Here is a 24,831-nt window from a genome sequence, read left to right as displayed (position 1 = left end):
TCAGTCTCATAGAAAATCTCATCAAAGCCAGTACTATTATTATCATCCTCATTAATAGCTGATGGCAGTGGCAAGGGGGAAGTTAAGTATCCTACCTAATGTCATATAGCTACTAGGTAGTAGCCCAGGTTTGGGCTCAAATAGTTGGAATACAGGATTAGTGCTGCTGCCCATCCTACTTTGCTGGCTCCTCTCTCCCTCATTTCCTCTCTCTCTCTCTCTCTTTCTCCCTAATTTAACTGCATTCTTGAGTATCTATTCTTTATTTAAACTTAAATGCAAAGAAGTATACATTTCAGACTCTCGAAGAATTTATAGACAAGTAAGGAAAATTATTATGTAAATAACATTTAACAAATGTTTTCAAAACATGGAGAATCCTCTAATAGATTAGAATAGAATGTAAGGTGTTAGAGGATTAGAACAATAAATGTCCATGAAGTTATGTTTAATGTCAGTTCTGTTCACCATCTTAATCTTAGACTGAGGGCACTACTTTGAATCTATCAGGCATTCAAAAAACAATGCTTATTAATTGAATCACTGAAAGCAGTCTCACAAAAGAATACATGAATTATTGAAAACAGTCTCATAAAGGAGAAGACCTTTTTTTTTTAAAAAAAAGATTTTATTTATTTATTCATGAGAGACACAGAGAGTAGAGAGAGAGAGAGAGATAGATAGAGAGAGAGAGAGAGAGAGAAAGGCAGAGACACAGGCAGAGGGAGAAGCAGGCTCCATGCAGGGAGCCTGACATGGGACTCGATTCCGGGTCTCCAGAATAATGCCCTGGGCTGAAGGGGCATTAAACTGCTGAACCACCTGGGTGGCCCAGGAGATGACCTTTGACTTGATCCATGCCTATAGTAAATTTTCAAAAGTGTCAAGTACTTAACTATAAAACATTTTACTAAGTGCTTTACCATGTGCTAAGTATTCTTTTAAGCATTTTGCAAATAAAATAATAAAAATTATAAATTTTATAATTTATAAAAAGTATAAATAATCCTCATAACAATTACTAGTCCCATTTTCCATATGAGAACAAGGATTTGCAGAGAGACTGAGTACTTGGCTGTAGCTAGAGTGTGGCAGAGCTAGGACTCAAACACCTGCAAACCAGCTCCAGGGTCTATCCTTCCAAGCATCACCCTATGCTGCTTCCTAAGGGTCCTGGGAGTTCCAGGTCACCTTTTGCGGTTGCTTGACATTCAAAACACATACTTCTCTTCTCTTCCTTTTTGTTTTTATGTATATAAAGAAGAATTCTCAACTCCATTTCATTAAAGATGGAAAATTGAAATTCATGCCATTTGGAATATAACTTACATAAATAAGAGAGTAGGTTTTACTTGGCTTTTGACAGACTTTGGTCAAGTTGTATGTATATGTTTGCACACAGGACTCTTGTCTATATTCAGAATTTGCAGTTTTTTATTCCTACGTGGCTACCACTTACCTATCTTTTTATTTTTTCAGCTTGTCCATTTAAATTTCCACCTATAACTTCATACACATCAGAACAAAGTCAAGCTTTAGGTACAGGAAATGTAGTGATCCTCAGCTTGTAGCTTACTTCCTAGGATTGATTCAAGTGCCTCCTGGCTGTATCCATACTTGTTCTTAGCAAAACAGTTGAAGTCATGGAGAATGGTGTTTAAATGCAAGATGTTTTAATTCTAAGTATGCAAACTTGGGTAAATTATTTAACTTGTAGGTGTCAGTTTCTTTATCTGCACAAGAAAAAATAACACCCACTGTATAAAGTTTCATGAGAAAATGTATATAAAGTGCTTGGCACTATATCTGGCTAAGTAAATGGTGGTTATTAAAAATGGTTCAAATCATAGAGATTTAGTATCCTTTATCTGGATTCATATTTCTGCACGTTATGTCTTAGCACATCATCCCTGGCTTTGCTCCTAAGAGATTCCTACCTCTCTCTATCTTGAGCTTTCTAATAGGATTCCTGGAGTGGGCTTCTCAGTTCTGGGCCACTTCAGCCCTCATGATAAAAATGCTATGCCATTAGCTCATGTTATTGATGTCCACCAGAAGAGGCAAAATTTCTCAGCCTGAATTTCATAGATTTCTGTATTCTGATATCCTCATCTACCTCAAAACATTTTTTTCTCTTTATGACATATTCCTTTTCCCCCCAAGGGACAAAACTCATAGCTTTTTATCCTAAAATAAACATAGTATTTTTTCTTTCATCTAGGGATCTTCCCTTTTGCCTTTTACAATTATTTCTTTCAAATTTTGACATAAAATTTGCCTCCTATATTAGGTTTTCATCAACATTTCTAGTTCATCTTTATTGATTTTGTGTTCAATTTTTTTTTTATTAAAAATAAACCAAGGCCCTGGGAATGATACAGAATATGGGATTCATTATTCATTATTGTTCTTACACTATTATGGAGCTAGTTAAATACTTTACAAATAGCTGTTAGTTCTACATCTGGTCCTGAGAATAAAATCAATAGAGTAGATAGTGAAGAAGGAAAAATAGACATGGAGTAGGAGAAGCAAGGACAATAGAATTCACAAGGGCTAGCTGAACCCACATAGATCTCTTACCATCACCAAGCTTCTAATTTGGATGATGAGGTGACCTGAAGAAAAGATGGTCCTCTTCATCATAGAGCTAAAAATGCACCTGGCCAGGATTTAGAGAAGCGAAAAGAGATTCAGTGAGAGCTAGAAAAACTATGAACCTGGCTGCTACCCTTCATCAACATGATGAGCCAGATCAGTGACAATGAGCATGAGTGGTAACAGAGACTAGTGCCAGTATTGATCTTCTGAGAATATCTTCACTCTGTGTGTTATTAAGAGAGATCCATCTCATATTTCTTCCCCTGACATCCTTTTCACCAATTGCATTACTTTCAGTCCTTGATTATCCAGCCAAATCATTAACTATTGCCTTTGAATTAGTGAAGATCTAACTCCTGGTCATCTTTCCTTTAGGCAAAGTAGGTACATTTTTTGAAGTTATTTTTTTAAGGTTTATTTATTTATTTGAAAGAGAGAGCAGGAAGGAGGAGGGGCAGAGGGAAAGGTGAGAGAGAATCCCAAGCAAACTCCACTCAAAGCATGGAGCCCAATATGGGGCTTGATCCCAGGACCCTAAGACCACCACCTAAACTGAAACCAAGAGTCAGATGCTTGACCAACTATGCTATTCAGGTGCCACACATTTCTTTTTTTCTTTTTCAAGATTTTATTTATTTATTCATGAGAGACACAGAGAGAGAGAGAGAGAGAGGCAGAGACACAGGCAGAGGGAGAAGCAGGCTCCATGCAGGGAGCCTGACGTGGGACTCGATCCGGGGTCTCCAGTATCATGCCCTGGGCCGAAGGTGGTGCTAAACCACTGAGCCACCTGGGCTACCTGGTGCCCCACATTTCTTGAAGTTCTGACCACTGGGTAGACTTTGCTTTACCACTGAGAGGGACTGTAGTGTTGTAGCCATATACCTTCAAGTAGTGCATAATCATTTGTAAATCAGGACCAATTTTTTTCTTCCTTAAGCAACTCTCCATGAGGTTTTAGGTGTAGGTTAAGGGGAAGTAATATAATAGGAAAATGGGCCATGGGCATTTGGGCCATTTGCTTGTGCAACTCACTGTGCCTTAAGAAACTGATTGAACTCAATATCATATCTACCATTTCTGTTCGATGATGGGGATGCTACTGTCTCTCTCAAGGGTATGAATCAAAGAATCAGACAACACTCTGATGGGCAGTGTAGGCCATATAGTAATTTGATGGTCCGTGGTTAGGTGTTGGTTTTTTACTAAAGCTCTGTAGCAAGCCAGAGATATTTTACAAAAGGAGAATAATTATGTGTAACAGAAGGTGTAGTTTGCTTCAAAATCCTAAATATCTGCTTCTTGAATCACTTATAAGGACTGCCAAAAGTTCCATTCAGCTTTCCTGTCTTGACAAAGATACTTCAAGCACTGTTGTATCTTATAGATCACATAGCCCAAATGATAGGACATCTTGCTTGGCACCTTGTATATGTTGCAGAGTCTTCTTCTCATGCTCTGGACCTCCATCAAAACTAAAACTTTTGGAGTTACTAGGCAAATGGGTCAGAATAGCATATCCAAATGAGGTATATTTTGCAATCAATATCAAAGAGATACAAATAATGCTTTTTCTTTACTGGTAAGAGGGGTCAGATGAAGCAATTTTCTTCATTTTGGAAAGGATACTTTTCATGTCATGGGCCATTGACTGGATCCATAGAAATTTCACTAGGCAGACAGGCTCTGAATTTTTGTGGAGTTTGTTTCCTATCCATGGGCACAGATGTTTCTAAATAATGCGTAGATAGTTGCTACTATTTTCACATCCTTCCCAAACAGCTAAATATTATAAAGAAAATAAACCATCATGAAATACCACTGAAAGAAGAGGTAATCAAGGTCTCTGCAGACTAGATTATGACATGATATAAGGCTGGAGAATTGATATCACCCTTAGGTAAGATGGTAGTGATGTACTGTTGTCTCAAACAGCCAAAAGTAAACCGTTTCTCTTGGTCTTTACTAACAGGTATGAAGCAAAGAGTATTTGCCAAATCAATAGCCTTGTACCATATGCCAGGGGATATGTTGATCTGTTCTACTAACAAAACCACATTTGAAGGAGCAACTGCAATTGGAGTCACCATCTGGTTAAGTTTGTGGAAACTCACTGTCATTCTTCAAGATCCATCTGTCTTCCACAGAGGCCAAAGAGACAATTAAATGGGATGTGACAAGAATCACTATCTTGCATCTTTCAAGTCTTTAGTGGTGGTACTAATGTCTAAAGTTCCTCTAGGAATGCAATGCTGTTTTTAGTTTACTATCTAGGCAGTTCTAGTGATTTTCACTTGGCTTTCCCTAAAATAATAGTTTTCATTCCATAGGTTAAGAAACCAAAGTGGGGATTCTTATAGTTTCTGAGCATGTCTATTGCAATCACGCATTTTGGAATATGGGAAATTAACCACAGGATGAGTTTTGAGACTCTTTGGTTCACTATGAGATAGACCCAACTCAAAACTCAATTTATTTTAGGCCTCCATTAACCTCTACTACAATTGGTGAGCCACAGTGAAATATTTGGTCTCCAGGAATTGGTTTAAGTTTAGAGCCAATGTCTAATAATCCCTCAAAAGTCTAATTCTTTTCTCTTCTGCAATGCACAATCACCCCAGTAAAAGGTTGCACAACTCTTTAAGGGAAGGCTAAAAGATTTACATTACATACTTTCATCATGGAAAATGTTTTTTTTCCTAAGGGTAGCAGGCTTTCCTTTCATTTAAGGGGTTCCAGGTCTGTGAACTGGTTCACATCTGGGAACTTGTTGAAGGGCATGATACTTCAATTGTAGTCAGGCTTCTGTTCACTAGACCTAGAGTTTTTTTGTGTATACAAGCCAAGCAAGACTTTTATATGTTGCTCATCTATTTCAGTTCTAGGGACACCTTGTCAGTTGGCCAACTAGACCATTTCGACTCTTGCTTTTAACTCAATTGCCTTTAAACTGTGCAATTGTGTGACTTGGTTAAACAGTTTGTATATAGCTTTTACTTCTGTGTCTTGTTTTGAGCCTGAAGATAGCTGCAAAGGCAGTAAAATAATAAGCTAAAGACATAAAGTGGGGTGGTTAGGACAAATCCAAACCCATAAGGATAGGCTGGAACATACATCTGTCTCTTACCACCTCCAACCAAGTTTCCAACTTCAATGATGCCAGTAACAAGCTACAGAAGCTAGTGCTCAGAATTTGGAGAGCTTAGGGAGATCTGGCACGAGTTTGAGGGGTTGCTTTCCAGCTACTGTCCCAGTTGCTATAAACACTAACCATGGATTTACTGACACTGAAGGAGATTCAACAGAGCTAAAGCAGCTGCAGGACTAACTGCTGCTGCACAATAGGATGAGCTAGTACATCAGGGACCAATCTATGTGAGCTACAACAGCATTTGTTGTCCTGCACTGACCTGAGTGCAAAAAGAAAATATATGGCTTCTGCCTCACTTTTGCCTTCCAAATTTCATGCAAAATGTTCCTCATGATCCATGCTAATAAGAAAATATGCAGGTGTCAAAGCAAAAACTGCACCAGACAATGTTGAACAGGCAAGGAAGACTTTGTTCAAGGTTATTGAAACAGGAGAAACATATGAGAACTCTGAGCTTACCTCTACTGAAGAAAATGGCAGGAATTTTTAAAAGCTGGATTGGGAAGATCTTAGGCACCCCCTTGTTTGTTAATTGGCCTTACCCAAAGGAAAATCAAACTTTCTCTTCATGACAGGAAATAATTTTACAACTTGGAGCAAAGTGCCAACTGAAGTTAGGCTTCTCTTCTCCTACAGACTCTGGGAGGCAGGAATGCTATCTTTCCTGATGATTGCTCCTTTAAAGGTTAGCTCCCTAGTCCAGAGAAAATCTTCAGCTGCAAAACTGGCAAGAGGCTTTTTAAAAGACTTACATCTCAAAAAGGCAGAGAAAGAATTTACAATTACAAGTTTTCTAAAATACATATTCTAAGAACAGAGAGGTCAGGAGCCTAGAGTCAAGAAAATGCCTGTTTATGGTTTAGCAAAGCTGAGGGGAATATTAAAGCTATCTTGGTCTCAAGGAAGGGAATACTAGGAAATATAGTTTTAGCTTGGCTAAGTTGATACTGTGCAAATCTAGCAATTCTTTTTTCTGAACTCCTACTGTTCTGATGCCTCATTTAGTGCTTATTTGTTCTATTATGAACCTGATGCAAAAATGGGAAATAAAAGAATGACTGCATGGCCTTTAAGTGTCATGTTGAAACATTATAATAAGACTATTTCATGATTATTTAATTTTCACTTTTGTAGTTGACAAACTGCCACAAACCTTTTAGATAGATGACTGTGGTTGTGTACAGTAAACTTTATTCACAAAAATAGGCAATGGGTTGGATTTAGCCTATTGTCTGTAGTATGCTAACCCCCACTCTAGAAGAATGCAGTTTTGTTTGATTTACTATTGGATAACAGCCTAGATTCTTGAAGTGAATTATTGATTTATGGATTCATATAGTAAACGATGTTTTTTCAAAAGAGATGTAAAAGTTTTCTAACCAGTAGAGAAGATAACCTCAAATGTTACAATTTTGTTTCATCATAGGACATTAACTACTTTTATATTTTACACTGCAATGATATTATTTCAGGGTTCTGTGTTTCCCTAACTATAAATACTTCTATCTTTCCTATACTCTTTTGAACCATCTTTACCAATACTCCATTTCCCTCATTATTGCCTTAAATAAATCTCTGACACATGTTAACTATGTGTTTGTAATAGACTCATATCTTTAACCTTTAGAAATTATGCTTTGATAGTTTACTGATGGTTTACAGTATTGGGCATCCTTAGCCTTTCTCTGAAGGGCAGAGCCTGCCCTGATAAGCTTGAAGAAAAAAAGAAGAAACAGTGGAGCTAAACCTGTTCTGTAATTTCCCCCCAAAGATTAATTAGTCCTCTTTTCTTGAGGAAGAGTTAGGGTATGAGCAGGGTCAGGAATTGCCCTCTAGCTTTGTAGTTCCTCTAGTGTGGTCCCCAGAGCAGCAACAGCAGCCCTGAACAGTTATTAAAATGGTCAACTCATAGGTCCCCTCAGATCTACTAAAGCAGAAACTCTGAAGGTGGGGTTCGGCAATCTGCAGTTTGAAGAGCCTTCTAGATTTTAGTGCAAGCTAATGTTTGAAAACCTCTGCTTAGAAGATACCCAATACAGATACTTGGGATCTGAAAGTACTTCCTTCTAAACAGCATTTAATACAAAGCTCAGCCACTCTCTAGGGTCTTTACTTTCACTGGTGAAGGCACATCTTCAGCACTTCACACTGCTGCTGAAGGGAGATTTTCAAGTTTGTCTTATAAGTGTGACTTGCTTGTTCTTGATAATTTATTTAATTGGCAAGTTAAATTCTATTTTACTATAGGATTTATTTTTTAAATGAAAGATAAAAATTAATTTGGGAAAGTGGTATGGGCAGGCCAGGCACTTTTCTCTTTGCCCTCTGCTGCTATAATTTACAGTTGTTTTCATAAAGACAATGATTTAAAATGCATTTCCACATCATCTCTGACTACTCTTCAATCGATAATTCATTTCCACTTAGGTAGATGACCTGAAGTAAGAAAAGTACAGTGATAGAATCATAAAGAAGTGTCAGAATAGTCTCTAGAGATTGTTCTGAGCAGAGCGTTTCATTTAGTTACTTCAAAATCTATGGTGGGCTTTCTGGAAACGTTTGCTTCATAATCACCATTGGATATGTCTCAAATCAAGCTGAAGAGTGAGTGAACAAATGGGACAAGCAATAATAATGGAGACTGCCTTATGGGGCTTTTTGGATACAGATCACTAGTGGGGTGAAGCCTTTCCTACAACCATAATTAATCTAGAGACTAATAGATTGCCATGGGAAGTGCTCACTGTAATGACACATTTTTTTTTATCCTGGAGAACTGGGTTTTGAATGCTGATCCAGGCTACTAGGAAAACCACTTTTTGTTCTACTAACCTATTCTGACACATGAAGGGCAGGGGAGCTGCATTTGCTGCACAGCTCCTTACTGTAACACCACTGGCTATCCCACTGGTGCCTACCTTTCGCAGAAGTGCAGTGTCATCTAGAACTCAGAGCTCAGATTTACACTGGCACAGGGAAAGTGTCCTCATGAGATCTTTTCTTTCCATTAACAGGACTTCTATTTTCATTAATGATCAAAAAACATATGCTCTCTGAAAGCAGGAGGCCTCCTGGAATAAATATTTCAAGAACATGAGCCACTTTTCCAGAAATCATTGTCTTTCTACAACATTCTCCTTTGGTTACTTGGGGAATTATTTCTAAGGTAGTTTTGTATTCATTATGGCTTCCAGAATATCCTACAATACTTTGTCTGTCTTTCAGCAGGACATATCAGACCATGGAAGATGATAACTCTTTACTAGTCCTTAGGCCAATTATCTTAAGAGTGAGTGATGCCTAGGAGCATCACTGGTCCTGAGGGGCTGCTGTGGTTCTCTACTTTCTGCCTCATGTCAGAGTTCACAAATACTAATTTTGTTAGTACATATGAGGCAGAACAGGCTCTAAATGACTCAATCTAAATAAAATGAACTAACTAAATAAAGATAGCTTATTTATTAATTTGCAAGAAAATTTACCTACATGTATCACAATTTCAAGATATTTATGGTCACAGATTGATGGGTATCAGATTGGCATTATTATTAAATGTTATAAATACAGATGACTATTATTTAAAAATAGCAATAGGGCTACTTATTAAATACTTGACATATTCCAGGGATTATTTTTATAAATGCAATGAGGGATATTTTGAAAATTTAATGTACATATTCCTTTGACCTTTCTGAGCACTTGACCCTTATCCAAGTGTGTCTACAGATTCAGAGTAGAGATTATATTTATTATCCAGAAAGAATGCTACAAGAAAGACAGAGTTTAACATTCATAAATTTGATCTGCAGGAAGATGGTAATAGTCTTAGAAGCTGTGAAAGTATTGAAAAAAGAATCTTAAATTTCCTTTCTTATAATTTAGCCATTCAATAGACAAAATTGGCAAGCCTGACCTAAGTCTTCAACTAAAAAAAGAGGAAGAGTATAATGATGATGGAGGGAGGAGAACGAAAGGTTATGTACTTGTGCTAGGTTAGTGAAGGTCATAACAAGGGCAGAAAGAAGCTCTGGCCTCTGGAATTCAGATCTTCGGCCTCTCTCTGACCAACCTGGAAAGCCAATCACACTCATCATGAGTCACATAGCAGGGGACTCTGAGGTTAGCTTAATTCATCCTTGCATCAGAGAGGTGGTATAAACAACACCCAGAATGCTAGACATTTGGCTGGGGAAAAGGGGAAGTCTTGTAGGGTGATTTTTTTTCCAGTTTTTATTTAAGTTCAATTTAGTTAATGTACAGCATATTATTAGTTTCAGAGGTAGAATTTAGTAATTCATCAGTTGCATATAACACACAGTGTTCATTACATCATTTCAGATATGACTGCAGAGTGAACCACCAGAATCAGGCTAAAGAAGAGATACAATCAGGGGGAAATAAGGTCTGAATCTAGTTCCCTTGGACTCAGCCTGTGCTCCAGTGGTGGGATGTTCTTAAGAGGGATTACCTTTATGTTAGGATAGTCTGGGTAGTCACACTTCTCATTGCATGCCTTATTGTCAATTAAGAATGGAAAAATGGCATCTGATGGTCAACCTTCTCTCACCTTCAGAATACTGAAAATTCTTCCCTTTCTCCTATTTTCATTAATAACACCATTTTCCTTATTGCAGTTGTTTTTATAACATCTCTTCAATTTGGTATAATTTCAAGTGTTTAACTGCATTTGTGCAGATTTGCCATTTACTATATTTAAGGCCTGCTGCTTCCAGATGATATGCAAAAAGACACCTTTTCCCCCTCATTTGTAAAATGATTCAGAATCATGCAGTACAATGAGTAACTTCTGGGAAGGGTTCCATGTTCAACAAAAATGTTCTAATCTAATTCAGGGCATGTGATGTCTTGTTGGCCACAATCACAGAGGACAGGTAGCCCTCTTATGTCTTGGTCATCTAGTTTGCTTCCTGACCTTGGTCTTTCTCATCTTTTGTCTAGAATTCTAGGTTTCATGTTCCTCTGAGGTCTGAATCTCTTCATTCATTGGTTGGATAGATGACAAGAGTATGTATTAACAAATCATTCTTGAAAAGTCCTTTTTAATTATTTCTATTATTCTCTCATACATCTTAGTGAGGAAAAAAAGGAATTTTATTTCCTTCTTTTCCATTGTAAAAGAGGGGAACTTGGAGGTTAAATGCTGTTCCTCAGGAAATCTGGCGATATACCAATAGAAGAAGTACCCAAGACCTTTAGAATCATTGATCTGCCTTACTTGACACTTCCTTTAAAATTTTATCATTTGAACAATTATGAATAAAACATGAAGTTTGCATTCATGCCATTTACATATCTCCTTGCTCTGAGGGAAAATACATACCCAGATTTCTCTCTTTTTGTTCCAGTGTACTTAAGGGACTAGTAGATAAAACTAAGATGATAAATGAGATTCCATGGCTGAGGGCAGTAGAGTAGCAACCCACTGACCCAATGTTCCCTTGAACTGGACTTGCTCATGCCTGAGGCTAATGGTCAGTTTGCTGTATAATGAAGGCAGGAGTCTGGAGAACTTGATTAGCATCCATCCATCTTTGTTTTGTTTATGATTTTTACCCTAATGCTGAGGTTTTCTGCTACAACATTTCCCTGACTCCACCTCCTGGGCCTTGGACTTTTATTGTGGATTTTGGGCTACTTTCATTAAATATATATTTTAAATTCCTAGTTTTAATTTTTCATGGAACTAGAATATTATTTCCATATACATATCATGAATCTTAATTTGCCTATTTAAAACATAGGGATAAATAATAGCTGCCCATCTAACATCTTTGTTTTCAAAGTCCAGTAAGAGACACAGATTCTTTTTATAAAATTTTCAAACTCACTAAAATTACTGCTACTACTACTACTACCACCAGCAGTACCACTACTACCACTCTTACTACATCTAACTTTTACAATGTCCTTACTTGGGGGCTTTTATATTACCAACATACAGCAATATTTAACTCTTCGCAAGTGCTCAGTACTTATAATTAAGTTATATTATATTGGATTCTGACATGAAACTCATATTCCGATATCTACAAATATACAAACTCCAGGACTCTAATCCTGAGGATCATAATTCAGTATGTTTTGAGTGTGGTGTTTTTGGTGATTCCAAAATATGATCAAGTTTGGAAACTTCAGCTTAGATCACACCGCCCTTTTTACAGCTACTTTTTTAGCACCATGGACAGCACACTTGGCTTTAAAAATTATGCAGTGGAATGTTAAGAATTCTATAGTTTTTGAATGGAAGGGATCTTTGAGATAATAATTTTTAAAAAGTACCATGTTTTCCAAGTGAGAAAAGTAAATCATACAAAAATTTGAAATATTTTACAAAGATCAAGCAAGATGAAGAGTGCTGACAGCTTTATATTTCATGACTTTCCTTAATTCTCCATCTACAATGAATTTTCTTCATTTTGTGAAACACACAGTGCTCACTTCCCAGCCCCCATTTGCTTTGTAAACTTCTCCTTACCAGCTTCAAGCGCCACTTCTTCAGGCAGTCATTTCTGACTTCTCAGACTAAGTCAGTTATTGTTATCACATGCTTTTATTTTTTAATTTTTTTATTATATGCTTTTATAGATCCATGTTGGTACCCTTCACATCTTTTATCTCAATATGTAATTATACAATCAACAGTGTGATTATTGGATTCATGTTCTCTTCTACCAGACTGTGAATGTCAGAGTTTGTGACTATTTTTGCTTATCTTGGTGTCCTTTCCCTAGCACAATGCCAGGCACATAATACGCAAGTGATGAATATGTGCTTAATTGAATAGAATTTTATTAGCAGCAGCCATAACATGATAGAATTTTATTTGTCCTAATTTAAAATCTAATGAAATTTCTTGTTCATGCCATTTACTTTAGACTTCAGTGTGCTGTTTATGACTAACACTAACATGTGCAAGAGGATCTTTTACTATCACATAAAAGTTCTTTATGACAAGTAACCTGTTTTCAATTATGTATGAGTTATAAGAAAAAATATACTGGTTGGTCAAAAAGCAGAGAAATTTTAGAATGTCTGTTCAGGAAACTGAAAGATACATTTTTATTTTTTGTTCCTGCAGTTATATATAGCATTCTCTGTGGAGAGATAAACAGATGATAGGTAGATAGATAGATAGATAGATAGATGAAGATAGAAATGCAGACATAGACATAGGTATAGATGTATGTAGGACATTTGACTATATTTAATGCCACAGGATTGTACACTTAAAATGGTTAAAATAGTACATTTTTATATATATTTTACCACAATAAAAATAAATACATAAATAATAAAAAAAATAGATCCTCTCTACCTTCAAAGAGCTCTTAAACAAGTTAATATGACATGTAAACAGCTAGGACAGTTTATGGACCAGACTTAAGATACTGGTGAAGGTTTAAGGTGGTCACCAAGGCCAATTCTATCAGAGCAGGGCTGTGCTGACTGGAAGTCACAGCCTTGACTCAGAAGTGAAGGTACCTACTAAATCAGGCAACTTCATTCAGCTAAGTATGCTATTATGAAATGACTCAGCAGAATGTGTTTGAAAGTCAGTTCTCTGTTCAGCAGGAAGGGAATGCTGAGCTTTGCTCAGTAAGTACTGTTCATAGCTTGAGTAGAATGCTGGCGAAGTCTAAAATTGCCCTCTTGCTGTTTTAGAGGCTCTAGATTTCCTGTTTTTTTTTCTAGCCTGATCTGGTGATTCACACAGACTGGTGCTGATCAGGCTTATGTCTGTCAGTGAGCGGAGAGAGACTTAGGAAAGAATTCTGTCAGGCTTTGATTTCTTTGTTTTGGTATTTTTCAAAATTTAGTTGAAGCAAAGAGTTTTGCAAAGCTCTTCAGATAAGAAGACTATTGATTATAGTTCTAATCCTGCTACGGTTATCATGAGTAACTAGGAAAGGAGACATAATGATAGGGAGGGCTGAAGATGAAATATATGTCTTTGGGCATTAGATTAACATGGGAAAATTATTAGTAGGCAGATGGTCGGGGTCCATCAGGGTAGATTCTAATTTAATGGGGCTTAAGTGGTGCCTAGAAATCTTCATTTAGAACAAAAACAAAAACAATCCAGGTTAAAAGCAAACAATCAGCTTAAGCTGAATTTCAGCAATAGGATGTACGGGCAACCAAGATAACAAGAAGACTAGAGATTTATTTAGGTCTTTATTTAACTTCACTATTGTACTACGGTAGTTGAAAGACAAAAGCTGTATCTAAAAGCTGCAATGGGACGAAATGAGAAGTCAGTAAAGCAGTAAGTTATTTCATTTAGATCAGTGGATCAGGGATCTTAATGTAAAATTGACTGACTTTTTATTAAAGAGTGGTTTATTCAATAGTAGTCAATTATGTCTATTGAGTGGATTATTGATAGAATTAATAGGCTGTTTCACTATCATTGAAACAGTGTTTTTAATCTCCCGTTTCTTGGCCTCTATCATATAAAAAAGAAATTTTTCAAATTGCTGGTAAGGTCAATGAAGGGCTCTGAAAAGCAGTATAATGTAGGGAAAAAATAGACCAAGGGCTGAATCTAGCATTGTTCCTTATTTCTGTGCTGCTACTACCACCCTTAGGACCATGACCATGACTGCTATCACCTCCAATTTTTTAGTACTATTTGACATAAGACATTCTTCTAATGTTCAGCACATAACTTCTAGGTAGGAATTTTTACTATCTTTTGCAGTTAAGTGAGCTATAATCAGAAAAGTTATGATTTGCCCAAATCACATAGCTGTTAAGAGACAACACAGATCAAGTTTCTCCTGACAAATAGTGGATTTCTCCCCCCCATTCTAGCTGAATGATCTTGGACTAATTTAGTATATGCATTTAGTATATGCATTTTAATTTCTTTGTTTTCCAAGTAAAAGTAAGACTTAACAGGGTCATTGTAAGGATTAACTAAGACCCCAGTGGATCTGTACTATATAGAGAAACTTTAGTACCAGTGTAGCAGATATGCTAGTTTTATCCCAATACTCATGTTCTATTCCTTTCATAGAATAGGAAAGAAATATTCATTGGATAATAGACTCTCAAATTTAGCCTACCCACTCTCTCAATGCTTCTGCACCTTGTAGTTGGTTAAGTGTGGCCATGAACCAATGAGATGGAAGAAGCATGCAGCAGCTTCCAACAATCTTCTTTTCATAAGTAACAGGTGATTAAGTGCCCTTTCCTCCACTTCTTCTCTGTCCCTTTTCCATACACCTGCCAAGAGATGGTAGAGCAGTGAGAAGAGGAGAGCAGTGAGAAGAGGGTCTCTCAGGATCTCTTGGAGAAGAGCTACATGCTGGCCCTAGGCTGCCCATTTCTAGACATTTAGATTAAAAAGAAATAAATTTTATTCTTCCTCAAAGTCTTGAATAATATATTGTATGTAGTAAATATTGTTAATCATTTAATATTGTAATATTAGGTGTAAAATTGCATTAGATGTGATAATATATATCTTACATAATATAACACTATAGATACAGATTATCTACATGCATATTTATATATAGAGAGAGATGGATAGATTTGTTTTGAAAGGGTAATAAAAGCTAAGTATTCACTTTATAAGAAAATTGATTTTAGACTATAAAAATTTTAATAAATTGCTTTTGGACTATAAAAATAATGTGTATATACATACCTATAATCCAAACACTAGTAGTTCTAGGCTTACGTAATTTGGGGTTAGTTTTTTCTCCGTATGCCAAACTTTTTTTTTTTTAAGATTTTATTTATTTGTTTAAGAGAGAGAGAAAGCATGGATAGGGGAGGAGCAGAGGGAGAGGGAGAAGCATACTCCCAGCCAAGCAGGGAACCCAGTGCAGGACTTGATCCCAGGACCCTGGGATCATGACCTGAGCTGAAGGCAGACACTTAACTAACTGAGCCACCCAGGCGCCTCTCCTTATGCCAAACTTACTGTTATATTTTAATTCTGGCATATTGTTACATTATTTTGATAATCTAAAAGCATCTTCTAATGAAATCAATATTTGTTTCCATTATCCTTTTGAAATGAATCAATATGCAAGTAAGTGTGAGTGCTCATAGACAGTAGATGTTGAAAACATGTATGCTGTTTTCTCAATTATTTTATTGTGGTAAAATACACCTAAGATTTACCATTTTAACTGTATTTCAGTGTATAGTTCAGTGGCATTAAGTGTATTCATATCAATTTAATCATCACCATCATCCATTTCCACAACTATTTCCATTTCTTAACATTGAAATTCTACATCCATTAAACAGTAACTCCCTTTTCTCCCCTCCAGCCAGCTCTGGGCAACCAACATTCTATTTTCTGTTGCTATGATTCTGACTACTCTAAGTACCCATATAAATGGAATCATATGCTGTTTGTCTTTTGGTGATTGGCTTATTTCACTTAGCATAGTATCCTCAAGGTTCATCCATATTGTAGCATACCTCATAATCACCTTCCTTTTTAAGCTAAAAAATATTCCATTGTATATATCTCTCTTTTGATTACTACTTACATGGAATATCTTTTTACATCCTTTTTAAGCTGCAGAATTTGTTTTTGGTTTTTCTATTTCTTTTTAAAGTTTCCTATCTCTATTGATACTTCCATTTTGTTCATACATGGTTTTCTTCTTGACTGTCTCTATATTTTCTTTTAATTTTGTGAGCAACTTTAACAAAGTTTTAAACTCTTTATCTAGTAGATCTGCCATTGGGTCTTTCCCGGGGACCATTTGTTTTGTTTTGTTTTGTTTTGTTTCCTATTTCTTTGTAGGCCTTGTGATATTTTTTTTGTTGAAAACCAGAAATTTGAAATTACTGTAGTAACTTTGAAAATCAGATGCCCCTCCTTCCCGAGAGTTTTCTGTTTTTCTGTTTGTTTTGGTTTTGATTGCTATGTCTCTGTGTTAAAGATCAGTCAGAGGTATAAACTTCTTTTCAAACCTTTCCAAGACTGTGCCTTTCCCTAGGCATGCACAGTGATTTTCTAATTTCTGCTACATAAATAGAAGTTGCTTTTGAATATTTGGCTCCCACAGTGCAAAAAGAGAAAACTGAAGCAAGACGAAAGGTTTTGTCCCTTTAAATCCTCTGGAAGTCACTTTAGCCAAAGGAGAAGGGGGTTGTAACAATGGAGGGAGGTACAACAACAATGGCCATCATCTCTGTGTCTGCCTTTCTATGATCTGAAGCAGCCATCAGAGATCAGATGACAGATCCCTAATGTTTTTTGGACAGAGTCTTTAAAGGACACCCTGGCCCCTACAAGCTGTACATAAGCTGCTCCCAGAACTCATGCACAGCTGCCTTTCACTTGGCTGCAGGTGGCAGACAGATAGTTGCTATAGTGACAGGAAAGAGCTAAAGTTGACCAAAAATAATTGTTTACTATCCAAGGCTTCCCCTGGAAGTAGCAAACCTTCAATGGACTTGAGAATCCTAAAATAGTTAACCCGGACAGACTTTGCCCATGTAATTGTTGAGTAGGGAGATGGATTGTTGGTGGGCTCCCTACTGTGCCATCTTCTCAGAATCCTCTAACATGCAGCTCCTAAGGGCCTTTATTCCCCCCTTTTCCAATGTCTTTTATCATATTCTATAGTGAAGGGATAGGAAGAAAAGGAAACCCATAATTACAGATATGACCGTGAATACATCATTTTGGCCCCATTTGGGACTGTCTTCAATAATCTCAATGGACCCTGGTTGGAGTACAACTAGCTAATGTCCCTTAAAGGAGTCAGCTTTGGTCAAAATCTTTTTATGGTGGCTCACTTGTATAGTAGAATAAAACAAAGAGAGTTACTAGCCCATCTTCATATTGTTGTAAGGACAAGAATTTTATTTTATTATTGAGTACATCATAGCTGGATTCTACAAAAAAGCTTTGAAATTAGAAATAATTTTGTTTAAAGATGTGAAAAATGCTGAACATCTTTTGTATATTCATTTGTTTTTTTCCCATTTTTTAAAAGATTTTATTTATTCATGAGAGAGAGACACACACACACATAGAGAGAGAGAGAGAGAGAGAGGCAGAGACACAGGCAGAGGGAAAAGCAGGCTCCATGCAGGGAGCCCGATGCAGGACTCAACCTGGGTACTCCAGGATCAGGCCCTGAGCTGAAGGCAGATGTGCCCAACTGCTGAGCCACCCAGGCATCCCTTTTCCTTTCTATCTTAAGAGTGTTTTCATTTTTAATGCTAATGGAAAAATAAAGACTCTTTAAATTTCTACTCAGTTATAGTAGAGGTGAAGATATAAATTTAAGTAAAGCAACTCAATCTAAATATATTTCTTTACCAAAATGAATTTCTTCATTATTCTGAAATTCCCATTTCTTACATCTTCTCATTTGGGGATAATAGAAGAGGCATTAGTCTACACAAATCTGTAAAGAAGTAATTTCATCTTCTGTTAACTAGCATGCATATGAGGTAATTAGATAAATCTGTAATGAACAATATGCCTTATATATAGACTGTGGGCAGGGCACTGTGACAGGCAATTTTTAAAGATCCCTATGAATGAAACATGTGTTGTTTAATTTTATAAACTGTACCTCTGGCTGAGAGAATGACAATGACTGGCATTACACTAAATAAACTGTCAGATGGCTGAGAGAAGTTTTCTAGAATCAATTCATCAGTTTTGGTGTGATCTTTCTACTGCTGAATTGTGTTTACAAGATGCCTTACTTTGGCATTCAAGGCTCTTTGTTTTATGGATCAAGTGTATATATAAAACCTGAGCTTTCATTGCTCCTTGACTATCATTTTCACTTCATCCAATTGGTTTACTCACTCTCTCTCTTCACACCTCTGTTTTCTCCTCACAGCATTTCATTAACGTAGGTTGTTCCTCTCCTCCTAACCAAATCTTTTTCACCATTTAAAACCAAGCCCATTGCTATTTTTTTTTCCCCGCTGTTACTTTCCTCCTCTAAATTGTAATACGTCTTTTGTCTGGATCAGCATTTAGGAATTATTCCCCTGCTGGCTTGCAACATTTTTTTCTTCTTACCTAGTACTGACACTTTAAGGTTTATAAATAACACACTTGAGAAAATTCACTAATTAATCAGCTATCATGCTTTGATATCCACCAAATGACAACTGTTTATCTCATTAAATGCACTTCTCCAAAAATTTTACCACTATAAGTTAAATATTGTTATTCTCTTTATATCTATACCAAAAAAGAGGCTCATAACTTGTAATACATTTTAAGTAGATTCATATTTAGCTAAAATCACTGAGATACATTTTCTAATGTTGATGATATTCAGCTTTTTAATATTTCTCTGAAATTTTTAATTCATTCTTTTCCAGTACTTCATATTTTTATCTAAATATCTCCCCAAATCATTTAGCTTCTCACTAAGCACCTTTCTAACACTTATCATCACTATATTATATATTAAATGCTCACTGGTTTATTACCTATCTTCCCACTTTAGAAAATAAAGTCCTTTTAACACTGTGGAAGCTTAACTGATTGCTCAGAGCTCTTCTGGGTGACTGTTCAGCAGGCAGACAGCTATAAAGTGATTCAGGGATGGAAGCTCCTTCTAACTTGTGTTTCCACCATTCCCTAGACCTTCCGTGTCCTTGACCAGCGGATAGGGGTAAAGAGTGAGGGGAAGTTTGGGTGAGGTTTCCCCCCTTGGAGGTGGACATCATTTCCTCCCAGAATCCATTAACCAGAACCCATACACATGGCCTTGGATAATTACAAAGGGATCTGGAAAATATATTCTAGGTGTGTGCTCCAAAGAAAAGGAAACAGGTTTAATGACAAGAAATCAGACTAAGAATACAGATCATATGATCTTGCAAGGTTGTGAAGAGAGTAGCGTCTATTAAACTTCTTGGTATATCCTATAGCTTTGAACACATGAAGCGAACAAAAAAATGACTGGACAACAAGTTCAGTATTGATGGAGGGACTGTTTATATTCATTTTTGGACATTCTGCAATGCCTGGTACAGTTAACTACTATTAATTAGAAAGAATTATTTGAAGTCAATTAATTAATTAACATAAAATTTTCATTAACTTATTGTAACCACAAGAAGTGAATAGGTTTAACTGGTTTCTTAGTGGCTGTGGTCATGATTATCTTTGTTCCTATTTGGAGAGATATGTCTGTTAAGTTCTCTTTTTCTTCAGGAGTGATAGTCACGGTTCAAGTAAAAGTAGAGATATTTAGACATAGACTATATACATATTTCTATAAAAAAAATGAGAAATGCCAAGCAATTACATCAGATTACCATTAGGGAGAGACAGAGGAGGAAATGAGAGAGGAACATGTGCATAGCTATAATATTTTAGTTCTGGTTAGGTGATAGATTTGGGGGATATTTCTTATAGTATTAAAAGTAGGTACAAAAGTGGTGATGAGATACCACTTCACCCCACTTACCCCGACCACTATCAAAAAAGCAGAATTAGGTGTTTGTGAGGATGAGGAGGAAATGGAATCCTTGTGCACTGCTGGTGGGAATGTAAAATGGTGCAGCCGCTATGGAAAACAGTATGGAGATTCCTCAAAAAATTAAAAATAGGATTACCTATGATCCAGAAATCTCACTTCTGGGTCCATATCCAAAAAAATTGAAAGCAGGGGTAGGAAAGGATATTTGCACACCCCTGTTCATAGCAGCCTTGATCATAATAGTCAAAAGATGGAAGTAATCCAAGTGTCCACTGATGGACAAATGAATAAACAAAATGTGGCACAAACATACAACGACTATTATTCAACCTTAAAAGGAAGGAAATTCTGACACATGCTACAACATGGATGACACTGGAGGGCATTATGCGAAGTGATATAAGCTAATCACAAAAAGACACATGCTGAATGATTCTACTCACATGAGGTACTTAGATTAGTCCAATTCATAGAAACAGAAAGTAGAATGGTGGCTACTAAGGGCTGGTGGGAGGAGGAGCTCTTAAGTGGTGCAGAATTTCAGTTTTGTAAGATGAAAAACCTTCTATGAATAGGCTGTGGTGATGGTTCCCCAACAGTGCCAATGTACTTAATGGCAGTGAACTATATATTAAAAGACTGTTAAAATGATGTTGTAAATTTTATATATTTACCAGTTTTTAAAATAAATAATTTTAAAATGTAAATGAATAAATGGATAAATAAAAGTTGGCCATTCAAACAATGATGAAAGTGCACTGTGAACCAAAGGTTATGATCAACTCATTTTTGTTCACCTAGATTACTAAAGGAAAAAAAAAAAGCAAAAGAAAGAATTAATGGCTTTGTTTATATAACGCCAAAATAAGTGGTTTACAGGCTCAATTCATTCATTAAATTAAAAATAAAACCAAAATGTTGCTTATAATGTGTGCCCAAATAATTTAACAAATAAATGTATTTTTCAAATGGTAGCTTTTTGCAAGGCAACATAGTTGATACTGTAATTTATGATTAAAAACCTGATCCAAAACAAACAAACAAAACCTGATCCCTCAACTCATTCTTAAACAAAGCAATTCTCCTTTGTTTTCCCACTTAACTTCATGCTGCTGTTTAATGTCCCTTTAATGTTAACACATCTTTTTGGGATTGTTTACTAAATGTGAAAGTATTCATAATTATTCCTGCATCTGGTCATCTCAGTTCATCCGGGATTCACTGCTAACATTTCAGGCTTAATAATAGATGTGTTTATTATCTATGAACTTGTCCATTTTATTTTCTCCCAAATTATTCAGTATTATTTCAACATTCAAAAGGAACAGTTTCATCGAAATGTTTTTCAACAAAGTAGCCCATTGTCAACATATCAAACAAAAGTACCATTGGAAATAAAACCAGATTTTATGTGTGTAGGCTTTCCTTACATATGAAAAGGAAAGTTTCCTTGGGGTGGCTATTTTATCACAGAAGTTCTATGTTCATTTTCAGTGGTAGTAAAATCTATTTGTAATTCTCTTTGATATCAAATTTTATATCAGTAGGTTGTATATCATTCTGTAAATATGCTTCAGGGTTGGTCCCCAAAGATATCTGCAAAACGGCTATGTCATTCTTGGTGGTGTGATCCTCTATTTCATAGAATAGTTTGACTTCACCTCTTCACATTGAGACTACTTGGATTACATTTTTTCCCCTTTCTCTCCTCCTACAACTGCTCTTTGACATTCTTTCTTTTCTTTTTCTCCTTCTCTTTCTTTTCTACCTTCCCTTTCTTTTTTGGCCATATTACGGTTTTTCCATCTTGGCATATTTGCACAGCTTATTTGCATTGGAACAGTTTGGCCTCTGTTATTTCCAAACCTCTTTAAATAAGTTGTGACAGTAGATATTTATAGAGGGCACTTTCTTTCAGGGATCTAGTACTGAGAAGATCACCTTGGTTTTTCATTCTAAGGTAAGGGCAGGATAGTTACTATCACTTGTTGAAGAAAATAGAGGTTGCCTAATTAGTAAGCAAAATTAAACTATGGCAAAATCGATTCAATGGATGTCATATGCAGTAGATAACAAGAATTATTTGAGCTTCACAACTATTTTTATTGTATTTTAGCACTTGTTTATACATATATATGTTACGTGGTAGAGAGCACGCCTGGTTTTCAATGTCAGTCTGCCTTTCTTACTGGCTGGAAAGCATTAGGCATCCATTTACCCTTCTAGACTTCACTTGACTCAGATATAAACATGAAGGTTTGAATTGGATCTTTAAGGTCGTTTAGTTTGAAAAAATCTGTAGTTCTTCCTTGATATAATTTATTTGTTATCTTATCTCTCTAAGGGGTTGTGTGTCTGTGTCATTGTTTCCGAATCATAACAATGCTTTGCATAGCCCTTCCTAAAGCAAACACACACTCAAAAGTCACTTATAAATCAATGATGTTCTGTGGTTATGTATTTTCAGCTGTGTATCTTCATGCTTTAGCATAGTCTGGTAATAATATGCTATATTATAAACCCCAAGAACAAAAAGCTAAATATCACTGTAATTTCTCTAAATGGCAACAAATGGTACAGAAATGTGCCCAGTAGCTCAGTGAAAGAATAGGTGGGAAAAAATGTACAATTATCATTGAGAAAGAGCTGCATAGGATCTCTGTGGAGAGGAAAGAGCCAAGCTAGCATTATAAACTAGCTGAATGACATGAAATACACATAGACTTTTAACACCACAGGAATCATTTGAAGGCTGGAAGCTGTCAGGTTTAATGGCACTAAGTGAATAGGTGAGAGCAAATTCCCTGAACCAGTGGAAATGGCTTCACAGTCACATTTTTCTCTGCTACTTCAGTTTGATAAGCAGACAAGGTTGTTTGCTCTCTGAAAACTGAGAAGCTTTATTCCTCAGATTGAAAGTCATCATCATGTGACATTTAAAGACATAAACTCGGTGGAGAAATGTAAATTAGAAAACAAATATGCTGAAGGATAAGACAAGTGAGCATTTCCATGTGAACTTCTCTGGCCCAGAAGACAATCTATTTACTGAAATAGGATGAGAGCAGGGAGTGACAAGAAAAGGGAGCTGAACGCTCCCCATAAAGAAAAAAAGAGCTAAGTCTTCTGGTAATATGGACTCCAAAAGGTTAACAGAAATGATCAAAAAACCAGGAAAGGGGACAGACTTTTGACACCAATACAAGTGAGATTACACATAGAATATTTAAAATAAATCCAACTGCTATTGCATAGATATGACAGCATATAGGTAGAGCTGCTTATTTCTTTCATAGACTTAGTTTCTCTTCCTGCTCCCTAAATATTGGTAAAATCTATTAGCTATGGCTAAGGAAAGGTTTTCTGTTTTGTTTCAATCTGAAGTTATTAAAAAAAAAATCAATTGAATTAGAACAGCTAATGAATTGTTACAAGGTGAACACGTCCATACAAATACCACCCAGGTAAAGAAATTGGACATGACTCGTTAGAGAGGTTCTCTCCAGGCTCCCACTGGCCAGAACATTCCCACTCCACTTCAAGGACATCTCCCGATTTTTAACAGGCCATGTGTTAGATTTGCCTATTTTTAACTCAATATTATGTTTGTGTGATTTTTAACTCAATATTATGTTTGTATGATTCATACATATTGTTGCACATAGCAGTATATTTTCATTTTCTTAAGTATCTACTGCATGAACATATCTTAATGTATTTACCCATTTTGATGCCGATAAATATTTGGGATGTTTATGCTGTGAATTATAATGAATAATGCATCTGTGACCACTCCTCCATATATGTGGCATTTAGAGCTTTTTCACAGTGTGGTGTTTGTGTCCCAAGAGAGAAGAAATTGAAACAGTGAGGTGTTCCTAATACCTAAGCTTGAACATTCCAGATACCACTTCTGCATACCTCTGTTCAAAACAATCAAGACACAACCCAGATACCAAAGGGAGATAAGTTCCTTAAGTGTGCATTGCAGGGGCAAGAAATATTTGGAACAATTATACCAGATGAAACCTCTGAAGATTCTATTCATATTCTTAACCAGTCACCACTATAGACAAATGGTTTGCAGGCAAAAGTAATCCCCAGAGTTGGCTTCTGTTTCCTCGAGGGGTGATGGTCCCTCAAGTCCTGTGAACTTTCTTTCTGTTGTCTTCAAAAAAATTTTGTAAACACTTTTTCCCACCTTTTCTAGGCACTCTTGGTTTGCATCAGACCAACTAAGTAGGAAAAAAATTATTAAAGACTATTGCAGTAAGGTAGAATGATTGAACTCAACTTTGCTGAAAGTAAAGGTGAGGTGGGAGGGCATATTTAAAACCAGGGGGTGAGCTAATGGAAAAGTACTGAAGGATACTAGGAGAGAGGGTGGTCAGTGTGACCAGTCCATCTGTGTTTGCTAATTTTCCTTTTCTTTTCTTTCTTTTTTTTTTTTTTTTGAATTTAGGCAGTTGGCCTCCTACAGGGACTGGGGGATAAAGGTGCTCTCTCCTTCAGTGACCATGTTTCAAAGAGGTGGTTCCCAGGTCCTTCAGAAACATATAATCCCTTGAAAGAATTAAGAAATTTGCTTGGGCCAGTTGATAAAATCCTGTAAATTCA

At 36.3% G+C, this 24,831-nt stretch overlaps 2 long non-coding RNA genes across 12 annotated transcripts in view; one reads left to right on the top strand and one right to left on the bottom strand.

Moving 5' to 3' along the window:
- Window positions 1-24,831, top strand: part of LOC102155979 — a 236,219-nt gene that overhangs the window by 57,732 nt on the left and 153,656 nt on the right. For 9 of the 11 annotated variants that reach the window (XR_005381124.1, XR_005381121.1, XR_005381126.1 and 6 more), the window contains one exon: window positions 4,574-7,307. The exons of the other annotated variants lie outside the window; for them this stretch is intronic. This is a non-coding gene — a long non-coding RNA (uncharacterized LOC102155979). Of the gene's footprint in view, window positions 1-4,573; window positions 7,308-24,831 lie in introns of those variants that run through there. 11 annotated transcript variants of the gene reach the window in all.
- Window positions 1-24,831, bottom strand: part of LOC111093176 — a 34,217-nt gene that overhangs the window by 8,353 nt on the left and 1,033 nt on the right. Inside the window, exon 2 of the long non-coding RNA XR_005381135.1 lies at window positions 14,842-15,001. This is a non-coding gene — a long non-coding RNA (uncharacterized LOC111093176). The remainder of the gene's footprint in view (window positions 1-14,841; window positions 15,002-24,831) is intronic.

The sequence above is a fragment of the Canis lupus genome, chromosome 29 (assembly GCF_011100685.1).
Source record: "Canis lupus familiaris isolate Mischka breed German Shepherd chromosome 29, alternate assembly UU_Cfam_GSD_1.0, whole genome shotgun sequence".
In the NCBI taxonomy this organism is placed as follows: Eukaryota; Metazoa; Chordata; class Mammalia; order Carnivora; family Canidae; genus Canis; species Canis lupus.
This window is presented reverse-complemented; position numbering and strand designations above follow the sequence as displayed.